General features: G+C 41.2%; 1 protein-coding gene across 4 annotated transcripts in view; it reads right to left on the bottom strand.

The window, feature by feature from the left end:
- Window positions 1–19,362, bottom strand: part of prkx (protein kinase X-linked) — a 178,499-nt gene that overhangs the window by 143,328 nt on the left and 15,809 nt on the right. The gene's annotated exons all lie outside the window — the stretch shown is intronic.

Below are 19,362 nucleotides of genomic sequence, written 5' to 3'. Positions count from 1 at the left end.
CACATTCAAGGGCTTTGAAGAGAAAAGGGAGGTTGGGGGTAAGGTGAAATTTTGCAAAACAGAGGGTCAAGGGTGCGTTTTTTTTAAGGGGGGGGAGGGGTAATAGCAGATTTGAAGTGGAGTTGCAAGAGGGAACCATTACAACATCGGGGCCTGGAAGGAAAGTTGGGTGGTCAACCATTTGGTGGGAATGGGATTAAGGGTAAGAGGTGGTTCTTATTTGCAAGATGAACTTGGAGAGAGCACAGCAGGAGATGGGATAGAATCACAGAATTGTTACAGTGCAGGACGCCATTCCGCCCATCATGTCTATACCAGCACTCCAAATGAGCAATTCACCTCATGCCACTCCTCCGCCTTCTCCCCGTAACCCTGCACATTCTTCCTTTTCAGATAACAGTCTAATTCCCTTTTAAATGCCTCAATTGAACCTGCCTCCACCACACTCCAGATCCTAACCACTTGCATGAAAAAGTTCTTCCTCATGTCGCTTTTGCTTCTTTTGTTCATCACTTTAAATCTGCGCCCTCTCGTTCTTGATCCTTTCATGAGTGGGAACCGTTTTTCCCTATCCACTCTGTCCAGATTCCTCACTATTTTGAATGCTTCGACCAAATCTCCTTCTCTTCCCCAAGAAAAAGTCCTAACTTTTCCAAGCTATCTTCATAACTCATCTTTATCCCTGTAACCATTCTCGTGAATCTTTTCTGTACTCTCTCCAATGCCTTCACATCTTTCCTAAATTGCAGTGCCCAGAACCGGACAATAGTCCAGCTGAGGCCAAACTAGTATCTTATACAAGTTCAACATAACCCCATTGCTCTTGTGTGCCATGCCTCTATTAAAGCCCAGGATACTGTATGCTTTATTAACCGCTCTCTCAACTTGTCCTACCACCTTCAATGACTTATGCATATATACCTCCAGATCCCTCTACTCCTGCACCTCCCTTAAAGTTGAACACTTTGTTGTAAAGTCTCTCCAGGTTTTTCCAACCAAAATGAATGACTTCACATTTCTCCGCATTGAACTTCATCTGCCATTTGTCCGCCCATTCCACCAACTTGTCTACGTCCTTTTGAAGTTCTACACAATCCTCCTCACAGTTCACAATTGTTCCAAGTCTCGCATCATCTGCAAATTTTGAAATTGTGCCCTGTATACCAAGTCTAGGTCATTAATATATAACAAGAGCAAGGATCCCAACACTGACCACTGGGGAACTCCACTACAAACCTTCCTCCAGCCTGAAGGACATCCATTAACCACTACTCTCTTTTCCCCATCACTCAGCCAATTTCTTATCCATGTTGCTACTGTCCCTTTTATTCCAAGAGCTATAATTTTGCTCACAAGTCTGTTGGTTGGCACTGTATCAAATGCCTTCCGAAAGTCCATATACACATCAACAGCACTGCCCTCATTAACCCTCTCTGTTACCTCTTCAAAAATCTCTAGCAAGTTAGCTAAGCTGGCAGGGAACATTTGGGGAAGGTAGGGAAGCAACAGAGACAGAACGGATGGTCTCTATTTATATGACAAAAAGACCATGGGTTCTTCGCACTAGTTATTGGAGGTAAGGAATCACTGGCACAGCCAGCATTTATCATCCATCTCATCCCTAGTTACTTCGAGATGGCAGCAGTGGGCTTCCTCTTTGTAGCAGTTTGGCACAACTGAGTGGCTTGCTAGTCAATTTAAGAATTAAGCGTCAACCACATTGGTGTGGGGCTGGAGTCACACAGGTCAGACCGGGTTTCCTTCCTAAAGAGTACCAATGAAGCAGTTGGGTAGTTACATCATCTACAAGGTACAAATCAGGATTACGATGGAATACTCTCCACCAACACTCAAGATGCTCAATACCATCCAAGACAAAGCAGCCTCTTGATTGGCAACCTTAAACATTCATACCCTCCATTAATGCACACTAACAGTTGTGTCTACAAGATGCCCTGCAGCAACTTGCCAAGAGTCCCTAGATAGCACCTTCCAAACCCGCAACCTTTGCCACCCAGAGGGCAAAGGCAGATGAATGGGAACACCACCACCTGCAAGTTCCTCTCCAAGCTCATACGCCATCCTGACTTGGAAATATATTGCTATCCCTTCATCGTCACCAGCTCCAAATCCTGGAACTCTCTTCAGAACAGCAAGGCAGCTTCGTCACCCCATGAACTGCAGCAGTTCAAGACAGCTGACACCACTTTCTCAAGTTCACTTAGGGATGGGCAATAAATGTTGGCTTTGCCAGAAATGTTCAAACCCTCAAACAATAACTCAAACTTGTTCTTGCACTAAACATAGGAACATAGGAAATAGAAGTAAGTGTAGGTCATTCGCTCCTCGAGCCTGCTCCACCATTCAACTGGATTATGGCTGATCTTCTATCTCTATGCTATTTTCCCACACTATCCCCATTTCCCTTGGATTAGATTTCATATCTAGAAATCTATGGATCTCTGTCTAAAACACAGAATTATCCCGTGATTTGAATTAAGCAATGCAAATAACAAAGCAAAATGAGAATTTAGTGCTAGAAACTTCTGAACTATCAGATAAGTTCAATTGAGAGTAGACTGCATTAAGAATGTAAGGAATGTACAAGGACATAAAAGACCATTTTGCTCCATCTGGTTACTCCAGAGCTCAACAGAACACAGTTCACTACCCATATCTCTCAACTGACTTCACCAAATGCCTATCCAACTCAGTCTTAGAAGTTTTCGATATTACTCTTGATTATGCCCCTGAGCAGTCTACTTCAAATATTTACCCCAGTTATAATTCCTCAGATCATAAAGTAGTCCATGCCCTCATGTAGTAACACCTGACCTTCCAGGTTTAGACTGATAAGCAACAAGTAACAATCACGCCACACAAGTGTCAGGCAATGATCATCTCCAAGAGCTTAACTACCTCAAGACATTCAATGTTATCACCAAATCACCCATCAACATCCTGAGCACCACAATCAATCATAAACTGACCTGGAACCAGCCATGTAAATGCCATGGCCACTGAAAGAAGTCAGAGACTGGGTATTCTACACCTCATCGCTCACCTCCCAAGCCTCTCTACTTACCTACGGAAGTTAAATTCAGGAGTGTGATGCAATAATCTCTACTTGCCTGTATGGGTGCTACTCCAACAACACTCAAGACATTCAACAAGTTGGGAGCATGTAGAGATACTGCAATTCCTTTAAGGGTCATAAAGGTGTCAGCTATGGTTCAGTGGTGGCACACTTATCACAGAGTCAGATCATGAGCTCAAGTCTCACTCCAGAGACTTCAGCACATAATCAAACCTGACAATTCAGTACAATATTGGAATTGCTGCACTCAGTTAAGACATTAAGCCATAAAAAATCCCATGACACTATTTCAAAGAAGAGCAGGGGAGTTCTTCCCAGTGACACGGCCAATATTCATCCCGAAACCAATATTACTAAAATATATTGCAGTTTGTGGTATCTTACTGTGGACAAGTTGGCTGCCAATTTCCTACATCACAGTGTGACTACATTTCAAAAGTACTTCATTAGCTGTAAAGCATTTTCAGAATTCGAGGTCAGCTTTCTTTTAGCTATAGGATGTTCTACAACAAGCATCTAGAAAGACGGACAGCAAGTCCAAGGAACATGATTACCTGCAAGTTCCCCTCTAATGCACATACCATCCTAACTTGGACATACAGCACCATCCTTTTGGTGACTGGATCAAGGTCCTGGGAACTTCCTACCTAACGACACTGTGGGAGTACCTTCACCACAAGGGCTACAGAGGTTGAAGATGGTAGCTCACCATCAGCTTCTTGGGGTCAACCAGGGATGGGCAATAAATACTAGCCTTGTTAGTAATGCACAAATCTCCAGCATTTTTTTTTTAATTACTACTACGCTTAAAATTGACAGCTGATTTTCTGGAAAATAGCTCTCACTTTCAGGAGTGTCAACAAAACTTCATTCACAAACACCAGCTATCAACAAATTCAAAATTATCATGGGTTCACTAGCTCCAGTCACTTCCATAAGCAGGCTTAGCTTCTTATCTATTAACAACTTAATTTAGCTCAATATTAACATCCTCAACAAGGTTCCCAGGTGGCAGCGTAGTCTGAATCTAAAAATGTGAAACCAATACAAAAGAACTGTAACCCTATCTGTTTTTATATTTCTATCCAGCTTTCTCTCGCACTGTAATTTTTCCCTCCTTATTAACCTTTTAGTCATTCTTTACTTTTTTTATATATTACGAAAGTGTTTTTTGTTAAAAATATGAGAATTCTGTCAAACTGAGGAAACGTTGGACCAGTTTTTTTCCCCGCAAGGGGCTCATCAAAAGAACACCAAAAGGACTTGTTTGACAACATTTACTGGTTGTCATATGACTCACGTTAAAAATAGAACAGAAACCCTGGTAACTGGGGAAGATGCATGCAGAGAAATGACAGGTCAGGAGGTGGGCTTTCTATTTCCGGCTTCACTTTTGAAATGTTTGGAGTTAGCAATGAACTGTTTAAAAGGGGTTGGAGTTTTCAAAAAACAAAACTGAAGGACAGAACCCTAGCTCAGCCCTGCCAGTTCCTTCTCTTTAAAATGCCTGCAGAAAAAAAGGAAGAAAACATCCAAAAGGAGAGAAGAGACTTCCCAAAGAAGGAGAAGACGACTACAATCCACCTCAGCTTTCCAGCACCTCACTAATGGACGCTGAAAAGTGCACTGTGACAACTCATCTCGTCTCTCGTCTTTGACGAAAAGCCTGCTAAATGAATTTTGAACGCCGCCTGAAAAGAACTGTTCTAAAGACCCCAGCGACCCGTCTACGTGTACTCGGAGGCCAGACTGTATGCCAGTTTTGGAACACAACATATCTCATCTGCTGTTTCAAGAATGAGCAAGTATTCAGCCCGAGTGTTTTTTTTGTCTGTAATAGAGCTCTAAACAAAAATCCCTTTTACTTTTTTCAGTTAACTGGTGTATGTGTATGCAAGTGAGGGGCTAAGGTAAAAAGGGAACTTAAATATTTCAATCTGTGTGTTTATGCTTTACTTCATTACTGGTTAAGACATGTATAACAAACTGATAATTTTGTTGTACATTAAAAAAACCTGGTTAGTATGTTTTATTCTGGGGAAAACAGAATACATGATTGATCATATGTGGGAAAATTTAAATATATGTTGTGACCTGGGGAGAAGTGGAACTAGAATAAACAGTGCACTCCTCCTGCCTCGGTTGTAACAATAGTAAGAGTTTCTAAAGATATTTTCAAAAGAAAAAAAAAGTGTTAAATTGAGCATTGGTCCTATGGAAAGTGAGTCTGGGGAAAATGGAAAATGGAACATAACAATGGAAAATAAGGAGATGGCAAATGAATGGAACAGGTATTTTAGATCGGTCTTCACTATAGAGGATACAAGTAACATCCCAGATATAGCTGTAAGTCAGGAAATGGAAGGGAGGGAGGAAATCAAGAAAATTACAAATCACCAGGGAATTGGTACTGAGCAAATTGTTGGAGCTGCGGGCTGACAAGTCCCCGGGTCCTGATGGACTTCATTCTAGGGTCTTAAAAGAAGTGGCCAGTAAGATAGTTGATGTGTTGATTTTAATTTTCTAAAATTCCCAGCATGGAAAATAGCCAATGTAACTCCTTTATTCAAAAAGGGAGGGAGACAGAAAGCAGGAAACTACAGGCCAGTTAGCTTAACATCTGTCAGAGGGAAAATGTTAGAAGCCATTACAGACGTTACAGCAGAGCAGTTCAAAAAATTCAAGAAAGTCAGGCAGAGTCAATATGGTTTCGTAAAAGGGAAATCATTTCTAACCAATTTATTGCTGTTCTTTGAAGTAGTAACATTTGCTGTGGATATACTGTACTTAAATTTCCAGAAGGCATTTGATAAGGTACCACATCAAAGGTTATTGCAGAAAATAAAAGCCCATGGTGTAGGGACAATATATTGGCATGGATATGATATATAAGGGATATAGATAGGTTAAGTGACTGGGCAAAGATCTGGCAAATGGAGTATAAATGAGGGAAAATGTGAAATTGTCCATTTTGGCAGGAAGAATAAAAAAACATTATCTAAATGGTGACAGACTGCAGAGCTCAGAGATGCAGAGGGATCTGGGTGTCCTAGTGCAAGAATCGCAAAAGGCTAATATGCCGGCCTAGCCAGCGATGCCCACATCCCAGGAACGAATAAAAAAAGGGTACAGCAAGTAATTAGGAGAGCTAATAGAATGTTATCGTTTATTGCAAGGAGAATTGAATACTAAAGTAGGGAGGTTATGCTTCAGTGAGACAGGGCATTGGTGAGACCACATTTGGAGTACTGTGTATAGTATTGATCTCCTTATTTAAAGGAAGGATGTAAATGCATTGGAAGCAGCTCAGAGAAGGTTTACTAGACAAATACTGGAAATGGGCAGGTTGTCTTATGAGGAAAGGTTGGACAGGCTAGGCTTGTATCTGCTGGAGTTTAGAAGAGTAAGAAGCGGCTTGATTGAAACATATAAGATACTGAGTGGTCTCGGCAGGGTGAATGTGGAATGGATGTTGCCTCTTGTGGGAGAACCTAGAACTAGGGTCACTGTTTAAAAATAAGGGGTCATCCATTTAAGGCAGAGTTGAGGAGAAATTTTTTCTCCGAGTCGTGAGTCTTTGGAACTCTTCCTCAAAAGGTGGTGGAAGCAGTCTTTGAATATTTTTAAGGCAGAGGTAGATAGATTCTTGATAAGCAAGGGGGTGAAAGGTTATTGGGAGTAGACAGGAATGTGGAGTTGAAGTTACAATTAAATCAGCCACAATCTTTCTGAATGGCGGAGCAGGCTCGAGGGGCCTACTCCTGCTCCTAATTCGTACGTTCATATGTTTGTATACTCCATCCCCTTGCAATAAATGCCAACATTCCATTTGTCTTCCTAATTACTTGCTGTACCTGCTGGCTAACTTTGTGTGATTCATGTACAAGGACACGCAGACCCCTCTACCGCAGCACTCTGCAGTCTCTCTCCATGTAAATAACATTCTATTTTTCTATTCTTCCTGCCAAAATGGACACCCTCACATTTTCCCCACATCAGCCAAATTTTTTCCCACTCACTTAACCTATCCATCTCTCTTTGCAGACACTGTCCTCCTCACAACTTGCTTTCTTACCTACCTTTGTATCGTCTACAAATTTGGCTACAATGTACTCGGTTCTTCATCAAGTCATTAACATAGATCACAAATTGAGGCCTCAGCACTGATGCCTATGGAACTCCACTAGTTACAGTTTGTCAACCTGAAATGCCCCATTTATCCCTGTTTTCTGTTAGTTAGCCAATTCTCCATCCATGCTAATACATTACCCCCAACACAAGTTCTTACCTTGTGTAGTAACCTTTTTTGTGGCACCTTATCAAATGCTTTTTGGAAATTCAAATACACTACACTACATCTACTGGTTCCCATCATCCAACCTTCTTGTTACATCCTCAAAAACTTTAATAAAGCTAATAAAGCCCAAGATCAGCCACGATTGTATTGAATGGCGAAGCAGGCTCGACGGGCCATGTGGTCTACTCCTGTTCCTATTTCTTTTGTTGTTGTATTTGTCAAACACATTTCCCTTTCATAAAGCCATGTTGACTTGGCCTGATTGCATTATGATTTTCTAAATTTCCTACTACTACTTCCTTAATAAGTAATTCTAGCATTTTTCCAATGACAGATGTTAGGCTAACTGGCCGCTAGTTTCCTGCTTTCTGATGGGGCCCCCCCCCCACCTTTTCTTGAATAGGGGTGTTGCATTTGCGGTTTTCCAATCCACTGGGACCATTCCAGAATCTAGGGAATTTTGGAAGATTACACTATATTTGCAGCCACTTCTTTTAAGACCTTCGGATGCAGGCCATCAGACCCACAGGACTTGTTAGCCTTTAGTCCCATTAGTTTTCCTAGTAATTTTTCCTCTAGTGATAGTTTTAAGTTCCTCTCTCCCTTTTGCCTCTCAATTTTCTGCTATTCTTGAGATGCTTTTTGTATCTTTTACTGTTTCATAGTAAAGGATCCTCTAGCTAAGAGCGATCATAACATGATAGAATTTCACATTTAGTTTGAGGGTGAGAAGTTTGGGTCTGAAACTAGTGTCATAAACTTAAATAAAGGCAATTATAAGAGTATTAAGACAGAGTTGGCTAAAGTGGATTGGAAAAATAAGTTAAAAGTTATGGTAGAGAAGCAACGGCAGACAAAATACTTGTTCAAAGTCTCTCCCATTCTCTTGCTTCCCATTAATTCCCCAGTCTCATCCTCTAAGGTACCAACACTTACTTTAGCTACTCTGTTCTTTTTTATATATTTGAAGAAGCTTTTACTGTTTTATACTTCTTGCTAGTTTACTCTCATATTCAAATTTCTCCCTCTATTACTTTTTTTAGTCATCCTCTGCTAGTAGCTAAAACTTTCCCAATCTTCTGGCCTACCATTAATCTTTGCAGCATTGTACGCCTTTTCTTTCAATTGATCCATCCTTAACTTACTTAGTTAGCCACTAATGATGCATCCTTCTCAGGGTCTTTCTTCCTCGATAGAATATATCTTTGTTGAGAGTTATGAAATATCTCCTTAAATGTCTGCCATTGCTTCTCTACCATCTTACCTTTTAACTTATTTTCCCAATCCACTTTAGCCAACTGTCTTCATACCCTTGCCATTGCCTTTATTTAAGTTTAGAGACGCTAATTTCAGACCCAAACCTCATCCTCAATAAAAGCAAAATATTGCAGCTGCTGGAAATCTGAAACACGAACAAGAAATGCTGGAAATACTCAGCAGGTCTGGCAGCATCTGTGGAGAGAGAAGTACCGTTTCAGGTCAATGACCCTTCATCAGAACTGGCAGATATTAGAAATGTAAAAGGTTTTGAGCAAGTAAAGCAGGAGTGGGGCTAGAGATAACAAAAGAGGTGTTGATAGGACAAGGTCACAGAGAATAACTGACCAGAAGGTCATGGAGCAAAGGCAAAAACGGTATGTTAATAGCATGCTGAAAGACAGAGGGTGTTAATAGACAGAAAACTGAGCAACACTTCCACCCCACCAGCCTCCACATCCAAAGGATCATCCTCCGCCACCTGCAGTGTGATGCCACTACCAAACACATCTTCCCCTCCCTTCCCGTCAGCATTCCGAAAGGATCGTTCTCTCCGCGACACCCTGGTCCACTCCTCCATTACCCCCACCACCTCCCCCTGCAATCACAAGAGGTGTAACACCTGCTCACTTACCTCCTCTCTCCTCACTATCCAAGGCCCCAAACACTCCTTTCAGATAAAGCAGTGATTTACTTGTACTTCTTTCAATTTAGTACACAGTATTCGCTGCTCACAATGTGGTCTCCTCTACATTGGTGAGGCCAAACGCAAACTGGATGACTGCTTTGCAGGACACCTCCGCTCAGTTCGATAGCATGACCCCGAGCTTCCGGTTGCTGGCCATTTCAACACTCCCCCCATCTCTCATGCTCACATCTCTGTCCTGGGATTGCTGCAGTGTTCCAGGTGAACAAAAACGCAAGCTCGAGGAACAGCACCTCATTACCAATTAGGCACACTAGAGCCTGGGCACTAAAACCTCCTGCTGATTACCACCTACCGCCCCCTCAGCTGATGAATCAAGAAGCACGGAGGATGGCAAGGACACAAAATGTACTCTAGGTGGGGAACTTCAATGTTCATCACGAAACTGATCTAGCAACTGAAAACTGGGCACCCATGAGGCGCTGTGAGCCATCAGCAGCAGAATTGTATTCAACCACAATCTGCAACCTCATGGTCCAGCATATCTCCCACTCTATCATGACCATCAAGCTGTGAGTTCAACCCTAGTTCAAATGAAGAGTGCAGGAGGGCATATCAGGAACAGCACCAGGCAGACCTAAAAATGATGCGTCAGCCTGGTTAAGCAACAACACAGGATTAACTTGCATGCCAAACAGCAGAAGCAGCATGCAACAGACAGAGCCAAGTGATCCCACAACCAACGGATCAGATCTAAGCTCTGCCACATCCAGTCATCAATGGTGGTGGACAATTAAAACAACCTTACAGGAGGAGCTGGCTCCACAAACATCCTCACCCTCAATGATGGAGGAGCCCAGCAGATAAATTAGGAGGGGTAAGGCCATTGAGAAATTTGAACAAGAATGTCAGTCGACGAGTACAGGGGTGATGGGTGAATGGGACCCAGTGCTGGATAAGCAAATTTTGGAAGAAATCAAGTTTGTGGGGATGAAAGTTAGGTAAAAGACAAAATAAGATGAAAAAGAAAGTACAGAGCGCAAGAAAGCCAAAGGTGAAGTAGTGATAGTCAATGGGTAATAGGGAACCTGGGATAGAACGTCTTCAGCAAAGTTTTGAATAAGTTGCAATTTGTAACGGGTAGAATTCTCTAGAAAAGCACCCCAGTAATTGAGTCTAAAGACAAAGGATTGTTACAATCACCTGGTTCATGGTTTGTATTAATATTTTAGAGGTTACTTTTAGTTTTGGTGAATTAAACGTGTGGCTGCAAGAATTTCAAAAGGTCGCAGGCAAGATTTAAAGGTCAAAGATGTCTCCATAGTGCTTTCAGAGACTAAGTTAGAGAGGAGAGTGCCATAAACCAGCATGTGGGCTTGTTTAGTTGGAGACTGGAACCAGAAACTCTAGCAGAGATTGCTCTGCCATTGATCGCAATATCAATTATTCATGTGGGCATCAGAAATCAAACAGATGTTTTGGGAGTTGGAGATAATTAACTTAAATTGTTAAGGGGGATGTAAAGTTGACTATGGAAATAGATGATGCCGGAGGTGCCTGTTAGTGTTTTGATCTGTGTGCTTGCTGACAGACAAGCAGTTGGCTTTTAGAAATCTGTTGGCTTCATACAGGGTGTTGGTCACAGAGAAAGCAGTTGGCTTTAGGAGCTGCTGGACTCAGGAGCAGAGTGGCCATCAGGAACTGGGGTGTTTGTTTTGAGTAAAGCCCATGCTCAAGCCAGGAAGTCCAGATTCAGGAGGTGTTGGAAGAGAACTGGAGGATTTGTCTAGCCCGATGCTAGAGGGAGAACCAAGAGATCTCAGACCTCGGAAGACAGTTGAAAAATTAAGGAAAAGTGAAGTGAATTCCTAAGAGCTGTGGTATGCTTTGGATTGGTCCCAGGAGAAAATGTACAACCCCCGCTAAGATCCTGTAATGTACAGCAGAACTCTTGGGGTGCAAGTAGCAGTCTAACAAGAGTGTTCTGTTGAGGTTTAAAGTATTCATCTTCATGTTCTGTTAAAATTTTAAGTTTAAAATGTAGGAGTTTCCAAATTGTTGGGTAGAGTTAGTAGTGTTTTGCTTGAACTCTTGTTCAGTGATTTTTTGTTTAAACCACGATATCGTGGGGCATAATTCTTTCAGTAATAACTGGGAATTCAACTTTCCCTTTTGCAAAGATAACAGCCCATAATGGGATTCTAACAGGAGGGAGAAGTATTTCTGACATCAGGACCAAAGCATATTGTAGAGTAGATAGAGCCTCACTCTGCATTTAACCATGATATACTCAAGTTTCTTACATTAGGTGCTGGAAATTGAAACCTTTTCCACTTGAGTACAAAATAAAAGCAAAGACTGGAAACCATGGTATAATCCCATTTTGCATTTGACATTAATGGAAAATCTTTTTTGTCAGATCTTATAGAAATGTGTATTTTTTTTTTAAAGATATTGGTTACATTATAATTTTTTTTAGCTTTACTGATTTAAGTGAAGAAAAACACCAGTAAAAAGTATGAATAAGCTATGAGCAATTTCATTGGTTCAAGTTTTTAAACAGCTCAGCTGCTACTCATCCAATGTCTTCAATATTGCACTGTCAGTCTACATTTTGTGCTCAAGCCCTGGCAGAACTTTAACCCACAATCTTCTAACCTGACTTTCTGACAAGAATTAAAACAATCAAATTTGATTTTATTTCGATAAGGAAGGTTCAATGTCAATGTGAAAGTGACAAAAAAAATTGTTATGCAGTACTTACAGAACAATTTCACAATGTAATGTGTTTTTGGCTTCTTGAAGTAAAATTAGGCTGTTGTCAGCAGGGTCTAGAATGGCTACATTGTTATGAGCAATGCAATTAAATACTGATTCATAAACTTGTCCCAGCAGGTGTTTTGCCTAACTTGGGCAGGTAAATTGGATATTTCACTCCTTGCATTGGAAATAGATCACAGCTAGAATCTCCACTTGCTAACCAAACAGGAGTCAGGTTCCATCCTTCAGATACTTCAAAATGCTTTTGAGCATTTAACTAAATGTATTTATTGCTTCCATCAGTCCTTCAGTTCATTTCTCTGTTTTGCTTGTAATGATACTTTTACTTGACTCTAACCAACCACTTTGTACCAAATGGGTACCATACTCAGACAAAATGAATTCAAAAGCAAATTAAGATAATTGGTTCATCGGTAGCATGGTAGCATCAGCTGTGAAGAACTTCAAGACATCCTAAGATCGAAAAGTGCTAAATAATTGCAAGTATTTTATTTTCCTCAAATGGGCACAGAACAAAGCAAGTTAGCAAATATGTTCACAATTAAAATGTTAAAATGCTTGCCATGTTGCAAAGTTAGCATGGAGAGAGAATATGGAGAGATTTGTTAGTGAAGGCGAGAATCTTGAAATCTATGTCCCGGGGTGTGGAATGCTCATATAGGTTAGTGAGAACAAGAGTGATAAATGAGCAAGAATTAATAGTCAGTGGATTTCTAAATAATTTGGAGTTTGTGTAGGTAAAGGCTTAAGGTCAAATCATTTTCAAAAATATCACTATCCAAAACATAGCATTTAACCAAAAACCAAGATCTGCATTTAAAAACCTATCAAGAAGGTATTAAAATGATTTGGTGTGTAGTTTAAATCTGGAACTTGATAACTGCAATAAAATGCCTGTCTTTACTTCCAAAGTATTTAATATGCTAACCACTCATGGCAAACTTGCCTGCATCTGCAGAAATGTTGGATTCATAAGTTTACAATTTGAGGGGATTATGCCTTAATCTTTAGATTCAAAATATGATTTTTTTTTTTATGGACTATAAAACTTACCATAGATCTCAGCATATAAGTCAACCTTTGAAGGCTCCAACATTGTTCCGAAAACAGGAGTTGACTTATACACCAACTATAAAACGTGATCTGGTGTGGGTGGTCTCCATTTTGAAATGTGAAAAAAAACACTGGTAATTCACATTAATTTAATGTGGCATGCTTTATTGAATAAATTAATTCTACAAAGATACCTTTAACCACAACTGAAGCATTTTTAAAACCCATCAAATTCTTTGTCTTCAGCATCTGACGCACAGGGTTCGTTGAATCACTTCGGCTATGACATCATCGTAAGGATCCCACTCTGGACCAGATGTGCTCTTCCAGTTTCATAATCATCCCTCCACAACAAATCTTCCTCTCCATCCATTGAATTGGATATTCAACATTTTTTGAACGATCTGATGACAGTTTGTGCATTAACAGCACCCCACGATTTGATGACAAAACCACGCAAAACATCAAGAGGGGCAACGTGCATATTTCCAATCTTCACTCTTTGTGAAGGTTTTTTTCACAACCAGCCAGCCACCTATTCCATTCAGCACTAACATAATCCTTGAATGGCTTGTTGAGGAACACATCAAGGTTGAAATACAGATGTTAGAGACCCCACCACCTCAGCCCTAGGTATTTCTGTAATGTGGATGTTATTTCTTCCCAAGCACCTCTTGATCTCAATGTTTTTTTGACAACTGAATACGTCCCACACTAATAAGTTGCATTCTTTACGTAGGCTACTGGGATGCTATTTCACACAATCAATCTATAACCTCACTACATTGTCATCTATTGTCATGGACATGCACAAAATCTCTTGCAGGGAATCTGATGCTCTGCATGGTTTTACATTTGAAATATTACCATAGGCTTTAATTTCGTTCAGTCGGCCATGCAGGCATGTACCACCATGAATCTTGTTTTCTCATGTGCTGTAGTTTTCACTGGAACTATTTTTGAACCTTTCCACTCTACAGTTCAGTTGCTGGGCATATCACGAACCATGGGCGTTTCATCTATGTTGCTAATGTGGCATAATGGGTACTCTTGTTTTTGCCACTGATGGTGAATCACTGGAAACTGGTAATTTTGGCATAGAGGTCTTTTGGTAGTGTCTGAGCAATCTTAAGTATTCTGCCGCAACACTAGATATTTTCGGTCCATAAAGTGGCTACACCAACTAGTTGTTGTTCTGAACTCGGTTTGCTGGACTCGGTTTGATTTGGCCCACTAAAGTACGCATGTACACATTGCATTTCTGGTGACCATGTAACTATTCTGATGACATTCGAGGACCCATTCCGATACATGCTTCTCAAGATGAAGCCAGTGACTGGTCCCTGTTCGCATGACGCATTTGGTCTTGGGTATCTTCTTCAGGGTGGATTCCTTCTTCCATTAAACAAGAAATTATCAGAACTTGTAACAAAAGGCAATGTAATAATTATGGGGGATTTCAATCTTCATACAGACTGGAACAATGAAATTGGCAGGAGTGGACTAGAAGATGAGTTTGTAGAATATTTTAGGGCAGTTTCATGTGTTTGTTGTGGAACCGACTAGGGATAAAGCTCTCTTAGATCTAGTATTGTGTAACGAAGCAGGGTTAATTAGTGATGTCATAGTAAAAGGGCAATAGTGGTCATAATACCACTGAATCCCATGTTAAGTTTGAAAGCGAAATACTCCAATCATAAACAAGAATTCTAAATTTAAAGTCAATTAAGTAGGTATGAGGGGTGAACTGGCTAAGGTAAATTGGGTATGCGCGACATGCGCGATGCCAACATCATCACCCTCTATAAAAACAAAGGTGACCGCGGTGACTGCAACAACTACCGTGGAATCTCCCTGCTCAGCATAGTGGGGAAAGTCTTTGCTCGAGTCGCTCTGAACAGGCTCCAGAAGCTGGCCGAGCGCGTCTACCCTGAGGCACAGTGTGGCTTTCGTGCAGAGAGATCGACTATTGACATGCTGTTCTCCCTTCGTCAGATACAGGAGAAATGCCGTGAACAACAGATGCCCCTCTACATTGCTTTCATTGATCTCACCAAAGCCTTTGACCTCGTCAGCAGACGTGGTCTCTTCAGACTACTAGAAAAGATCGGATGTCCACCAAAGCTACTAAGTATCATCACCTCATTCCATGACAATATGAAAGGCACAATTCAACATGGTGGCTCCTCATCAGAGCCCTTTCCTATCCTGAGTGGTGTGAAACAGGGCTGTGTTCTCGCACCCACACTTTTTGGGATTTTCTTCTCCCTGCTGCTTTCACATGCGTTCAAATCCTCTGAAGAAGGAATTTTCCTCCACACAAGATCAGGGGGCAGGTTGTTCAACCTTGCCCGTCTAAGAGCGAAGTCCAAAGTACGGAAAGTCCTCATCAGAGAACTCCTCTTTGCTGACGATGCTGCTTTAACATCTCACACTGAAGAATGCCTGCAGAGTCTCATCGACAGGTTTGCGTCTGCCTGCAAGGAATTTGGCCTAACCATCAGCCTCAAGAAAACGAACATCATGGGGCAGGATGTCAGAAATGCTCCATCCATCAATATTGGCGTCCACGCTCTGGAAGTGGTTCAAGAGTTCACCTACCTAGGCTCAACTATCACCAGTAACCTGTCTCTAGATGCAGAAATCAACAAGCGCATGGGTAAGGCTTCCACTGCTATGTTCAGACTGGCCAAGAGAGTGTGGGAAAATGGCGCACTGACACGGAACACAAAAGTCCGAGTGTATCAGGCCTGTGTCCTCAGTACCTTGCTCTACGGCAGCGAGGCCTGGACAACGTATGTCAGCCAAGAGCGACGTCTCAATTCATTCCATCTTCGCTGCCTTCGGAGAATACTTGGCATCAGGTGGCAGGACTATATCTCCAACACAGAAGTCCTTGAAGCGGCCAACACCCCCAGCTTATACACACTACTGAGTCAGCGGCGCTTGAGATGGCTTGGCCATGTGAGCCGCATGGAAGATGGCAGGATCCCCAAAGACACATTGTACAGCGAGCTCGCCACTGGTATCAGACCCACCGGCCGTCCATGTCTCCGTTATAAAGACGTCTGCAAACGCGACATGAAATCGTGTGACATTGATCACAAGTCGTGGGAGTCAGTTGCCAGCATTCGCCAGAGCTGGCGGGCAGCCATAAAGACAGGGCTAAATTGTGGCGAGTCGAAGAGACTTAGTAGTTGGCAGGAAAAAAGACAGAGGCGCAAGGGGAGAGCCAACTGTGCAACAGCCCCAACAAACAAATTTCTCTGCAGCACCTGTGGAAGAGCCTGTCACTCCAGAATTGGCCTTTATAGCCACTCCAGGCGCTGCTTCACAAACCACTGACCACCTCCAGGCGCGTATCCATTGTCTCTCGAGATAAGGAGGCCCAAAGAAAATTGGGTAAATAGACTAAAAAGGTATGGTGGTAAATGAACATTGGAAAACCTATAAAGAAATAATTCAAAATGTTCAGCAAAAATACATTCTATTGAAAAACAAAAATTCATCAAGACAGACACATCCATGACTCACCCAGGAAGCTAAAGATAGTATAAGATTAAAAGAAGAGGCTTACAATGTTGCAAAAAAAAAGTAGCGAGTCTGAGAATTGGTAGAGTTTTCGAAACCAAAGGGCCACCAAAATGTTGATAAAAGGAAAAAACAGAATGAGAATAAACTAGCCAGTAATATACAAACAAGATTGTAAGATTTTTTATAGGCATATAAAAAGGAAGAGACTAACGTTATGATCCTGTAAGGTTTTTTTTTCCGGGAAATATGTGGTGTGTCTTTAAGGATCTTTAAGCAAAGGATCAGTACTGCTTTAAGAACAAGCAAGCCTCAGGAGTTACTGAGAAGGTGCATTTTGGTTGCTGTTGGATACAACCAACTTCAAAGGATGCATCCTCACTGCCGTGGATACAGCCACTCAGACTGAGCATCGAGAGATACATTTGTTACAATTCAATTTTGAACTGGCTTATGGTGGAAAAACAGCCTGTTCTAACAGAGGACACAGACAGACAGCTGTGTGTTAGTGTGGAAGTGAGCAGAAAGGCATGGCACTATCCTTAATGGGAAATATAGCCAAGTTAGGAATAGTAGCTTTGCTGAGCTTTGATTTTAAGTGGCAGAAACCACAATGAGATAGTTAAAAGTAAAGTCTGAGAGTGTGAGATTGCAAAGAATAGCCGACACCAGTAATTAAAAAGACATCTGTTCTTTATGGCCTGATTGTGTGACTCCCTGTGGTTTGGAACAAATGGACTCCTGTGAATCAAATGATGTCCATCCCTGTGTGAGTGATAAGGAATGTAGGGCCCCTCATCAGTATATACTACCCTGCTTTGGGTAACTGCAGACTGCACGAAACACTCAGGAATGTACACCTAATAGAGATAGCAGGATGCGCCACAATTACTTGTCACAAGGTAGAGACAGAACTCATGATCAATGTAGGGAGTGAGACCAGGATGTTTATTTATGATTCCTATGCTCTCGCTAATTAGCTTGCTTGTCCGCTTTCTTTTATCTTGCTGGTACAAAACAATATTTTATTAGTAACAAGTATGTATTGAGAATGGAGTGTATTGTTAACCTCAGTAACAGATGTACTCCTGCATGTCACCACGTGGGTGAAGTCGAATTGTACCGCACTGATTGGTTAAACAAGGAGGTGTAGCATGAATCTTAATGTATAAACAGTAGTACCTGTATCAAAAACTTCACTTACTCTGGTGGACCAGACAGACTCTGGGTGGAGTCAGTGTCGTTGTATTAGAGTAAGTCAGCCGGCTAAATGCGCAAATAAAGTAATTGATTTTACCTACACATCCGACTCAGTATATTTACTGAACCAGACTGAATGCAAAAAGAACTCAGATTTACATTAGCACCTGAAAGGAGAAACAGACCATTTAAACTGAAGGAAGAGAATTTGGTTTGTTTATTTATTATTCTCAAAATTCTAAAAAGTCAAGCCAAAACAGAGATCTCTGATAATTTAAACTGAAAGAAGGGAAATTAGACTGCAACAATCTTTTATCCCTCAAAAATTCTGAAGCCAAACTGATTAAAAAATGTTTGCAAGTTGTTAATTGTAGGAATTCATCGCTGGAGAAGGAAAGCAACAATTTCGACTTCTGGATTAGACTACAGACTGTTCTACTGTTGAAGAATCTTTTATCCACATTGGATGGCTTCAAGCAACCCTGGACTGTTACGCATCCAGCAGGAGCGTAAATCTGCAAGGACTCTGGTTTTTTTCTATTTTAAATGTTGTTTATATCTTCGTAGTGTTTAAGAATTTAGTTTTTCTAATTAAACAGTTAATTTGTTGATGTAAAGACACATTGTTTGGTTAGCCTCATTCGGGGGTTAATAGATCGTACAATTTGGCTGGATCCTTCTTTAATTGGGAAAGTTTAGAATGATATGGCCATAACACTAGCTAAAGTTGGTCCCTTAGAAGCAGAGACAAGAGAAATCATGGGGAATGAGGAAATGCCAGAGGCATTAAACAAATATTTTGTTTGACTTCACAATAGAAGACACAAGTTTCGTATTAGAAATAGATGGTAACCTAGGGAATAAAAAAAGTGAGGAAATTAAGGAAATTAATACCAGCAGAGAAAAAGTATTGGAGAAACTTAAGGACTAAAATATGACAAATGCCCTGGACCTGATGGCCTACGCCCTAGGATTCTAAAAAAGAGATAGCTGCAGAGATAGTGGATGCACTAGCTATGATTTCCCAACATTCCTTAGATTTGGGAACAGTCCCACCAGATTGGAAGTTGGCAAATGTTACACCGCTTTTCAAGAAAGGAGGGAGAAAGAAAACAGGGAACTACAGCCAGTTAACCTATCAGTCGTTGGGAAAATGCTGGAATCTATTAGAGGTGGTATTAACAATGCACTTAGAAAAGCACAGTATGATTAGAACAAGTCAACCTGGTTTTACTAAAGGGAAATCCTGTTGACAAATTTATTAGTCTTTTGAAATGTAACAAGGTTAGATAAAGGGGAACCAGTAGATGTAATATACCTGGATTTCCAAAAGGCATTCAGCAAGGTGCCCCACAAAAGGCTAATAGTCAAGATAAAGGGCTCAGGGAGTTGGCAGTAATATATTAACATGAACAGATGACTGGTTAATGGACAGGAAGCCAAGAGTGGGCATAAACGGGGCGTTTTCAAGTTGGCAGACCATGAATGGTGGAGTGCCGC

This window comes from Heterodontus francisci, chromosome 6 (genome assembly GCF_036365525.1).
Source record: "Heterodontus francisci isolate sHetFra1 chromosome 6, sHetFra1.hap1, whole genome shotgun sequence".
Classification (NCBI taxonomy): domain Eukaryota; kingdom Metazoa; phylum Chordata; class Chondrichthyes; order Heterodontiformes; family Heterodontidae; genus Heterodontus; species Heterodontus francisci.
Note: the sequence above shows the minus strand (reverse complement) of the source record. Positions and strands in the feature narration are given on the sequence as shown.